This window comes from Emydura macquarii, unplaced genomic scaffold (assembly GCF_026122565.2).
Source record: "Emydura macquarii macquarii isolate MOO-44397 ecotype Brisbane River unplaced genomic scaffold, CSIRO-AGI_Emac_v2 contig_2039, whole genome shotgun sequence".
Lineage (NCBI taxonomy): Eukaryota > Metazoa > Chordata > Testudines > Chelidae > Emydura > Emydura macquarii.
Window position 1 is genome coordinate 1 of NW_027132176.1, and position 3,411 is coordinate 3,411.

Below are 3,411 nucleotides of genomic sequence, written 5' to 3' on the forward strand. Positions count from 1 at the left end.
GATACTTAAAATTTAGTTCAATGATTAGTACTTCGGGGACAGTAGGCATGTAGGCTTGTGGTACACGAGGTATTTATTCAGGTGGCTTTCCTTGTGCTACTTGGCTTCAATGCCGTTGGCTCTGTCCTCCATGACCCCTGTGGGTCAGCTTGTAGACCTCAGACACGCTTCTGCCACAGAAGCTGGCCGTGTAGTAGAAATCCTCTACCCCAATGGGAATGGCAGCTCGTGACTCCAGCCTCCTCTTTTAGGAGTTGTTCTCCCCGGGGCTTGGTGTATTGCCAGGAGCTGACAGTCCCCACCAGCGTGTCAATAGTCTCCACCCCAATGAGCTCGAACAGCTGGACATCGATGTCCATGGAGTAAAGATAGTCTATTTTGTAGCACCAGCGGCTGAGGATGTAGCTGCTGCTGATGTCCATGCGGTTCATGGAGATGTCTTGCCACCGTGAATAGTTCTCGACAGGGATGATGAAGAGACGCTTCTCAGGGGCCAGCTTCATGGACGGGACCTTCTCCGGGTGGTCAGTGAAGAGATAGAAGTTGACCCTGTATCCGGAGAGGAAGAATTTGTTGGCGGAGCCAATAAACCCTTCTATGAACCGGATGAATCTGAAAGGCAAATGAGTGCAACAGTGAACGAAGTAAGTTATCGGTGTGGTTTTAGCTGTGAATGTCTTTGTAAACAGGTTATAAAGTCTGTCTTGCGTTCACCCCAACCATGGTGTCCCGGGGATCTAATTTCCACAATCTGGGGCTCGTTCTCGCTGATGCTACCATGACAAGATCCCTAGAAGAACCTCCATCCTGCCTTTCCTTCTTCTGAAGCACAGGTGGCCTCAGTTTCAAAGCTCAGGCCTCTGGACCAAAATGGTCAAAACTTTTCAGCTCCTAGATCCTTTCAGAGTCAGGAATAAGACACACAGGGCTGATTCCCAATGGGGCTTCAGCATCGGGTGAGTCTCTGGAACAGCTGGACTGGGTTTTGTGTCTCCCTTCTCCTGGGTGATCGCTCTAACACAGAGGTGCTCCAACTTTTTACGAAGGTGACCCATGACTGTGTTTTGCCTTTTTTTGTGACCCACCTCCTCTGCTGCCACCACCTCCTAGCCCCACAAAGGGGACATCGATCACCTGCAGCACCCCCTCTGCTCAGCACCACAGCCCTAATCCTGGCTCCTAGGGGAAACCCAAGGGTGTGGGGGATAGTTTCCAGACTCAACCTGGCTCGGCCCAGCTCCCTGTTCCAGCTGCTGCAACATAGCACACGAGATCGTAGAACCACACAGGTTTGGCCTGGATGGAGTTAGATGCCTAAGTAGCTTTTAAAAATCTGGCCCTTAAGGCCGTGTTGTAATCCCCGGCTTTATATATTAAATGTTGCTTTAAGTATCTGCCTCTAGTTCCTTCCATAGTGGGAAATGGAGATTGGAATCCCCCTTTAACAATCTTATTTTAGGGCTTAGCCATGCCAATATTTTGTTTTGTGGCCCTAAGGCCTGTTGAGATGGGTTAGTCAGACCGGTGCGGTGTGATAAGGGGTGGGTGAATCCCAGTGTCTCTGTGCTTTAAGGTGTCTCTGCACAGCGGGAGGTGGAACGGAGCCAGCAGTGTTATAGGAAGGCTTTCAAGGGCGGCTGCCACACTCCATCACACTGCACAGCTAAGGGGAGTATCTCAGGGCTGGGCGTGTGGAAGGGAAGTTGTACTTTTTAACAGCAAACGTGGCCACCCCGACGATGAGATTTTTCTGTCTGTACTGGGCGTTCAGGATGTCTCTGTTGAAGGTGCCTTCCCACATGATGGGAGCCAGCCAGGGAGACATCGACAACATGTCAGTTCTCCCGCACGGAATCATAGAAACATAGAGAGCGAAAACACAGCAATGGCCAGACTGGATCAGACTGGGGTCCATCGGGCCCGATAGCCCTTCTTCATCATTGGCCAGCATTAGATGCTTCAGGAGAAGATGCAGGTGACCATCTCGTGGACAATTATGGAGCAACTCATCCGTAAGTGACAATTGTATCTACCTCCCCACGAACCCTTCTACATATTCTCCTGTATATTTGAGCACAAGAAATAACAGAGCACAAATAATTGGAAATTTCATGACATTTCACACAAACACATTTCACATTTTCCTTCCAGGATCTTTTGTCACTCAGAAACAATGTACGATGTTCACAGTGGCTTGGGTTTACAAAGGAGCAGAGGGGAAGGAGTCATATTAAAACACAGAGGCTTGACTGCGTAGTGGCCTTTGAGAAGCCAAATGAGATGACAATTTTTATGCGTTGGGAAAAGTGGAAGTGGTAAATGATTTACATAGGAAGCCAGATCAAATTCTAAAATGTAAAATGATAAAAAAAGTTGCATTTCCCCCCCTAAAATAAACTCCTTTAAGTGGAAGTAGGCCTTTTGCACTTAAAAATAGTGTTTTCTAATGAAAAAACAACCAACCAAAAAGTAACTTTTAAACAAACTGGCAAACTGGCACTTTTTCACAAAACCAAATTGAAATAATTTTGAGACTTCTCTCTATCTATTTTAATACGTAGGCAGGGCTAATGCTCTAGTTTCTTACAGTGGTATCATCTCGAATTGCTGAGCTCTAATCTGATCTACAAATAACTTTTTAAATTATTAAAAACTATTTATCCACTTGAAAACAAACTGTCGGAAGGGCAGACCTACTGAGGCTTGTCCACACATGGCTGAGGACATGACATTCTGTTGAAAGAAGATATGCATTACTGGGATGTAACCATCTGTATTTAGTACTTTAACCTTCCATAATGGCCAATAAGAATGAGTTAGAAATGGGCAAGTGTACTTTATAATGGGCACTAGAAAAATGAGTATGGTAGAGTTGTATTCTACGTAGACCGATGCTGGGAGTAATTCCCTTTTAAGGCAATGGCTAAAGAGACATTATTCTTCTCTATGGCCCAACCAGCGAACCACCATAAACATGCATGCTATGAAGACAGTGGAGGATCTCAGAGAAGAACCATCTTCCACTTTAGCAAGCCCTTATCCAGAATCAGTCCTTCCATGTATTTATTGCCTGTGTCGCCCATAGAGCTAGCTTTAGCATTTATTTTATTGAATAGTTATGCATGGGACCTACAGGTAACCTGTGACACTCTGACTTCAGTAGTTAGTAGAAGGCTTGAGGCCTACGACCTTTGACACACATAAATGGCCCAACATCTCCCTGAATTTTCGGGAATTGGAAATCGAGTGTGTAAGGGGGAAGCTTGTACATAACGACTCCAAGCAGCTATAAGAAAATGAGCTAACACCAGCTTTTGGATATTTTAGGATAGAAACACCTGGTGATGAGGAGGAAGGTGATGGGGATGAAGAAGATAATGAGTAACATTTCCAGCTGTTCTGCAAGGGTTG

The 3,411-nt window shown here is 45.9% G+C and overlaps 1 pseudogene; it reads right to left on the reverse strand.

Moving 5' to 3' along the window:
* Window positions 1-24: 24 nt before the first annotated feature.
* On the reverse strand, window positions 25-2,732 carry LOC137159959 (histo-blood group ABO system transferase 2-like; annotated as a pseudogene).
* Window positions 2,733-3,411: the final 679 nt, after the last annotated feature.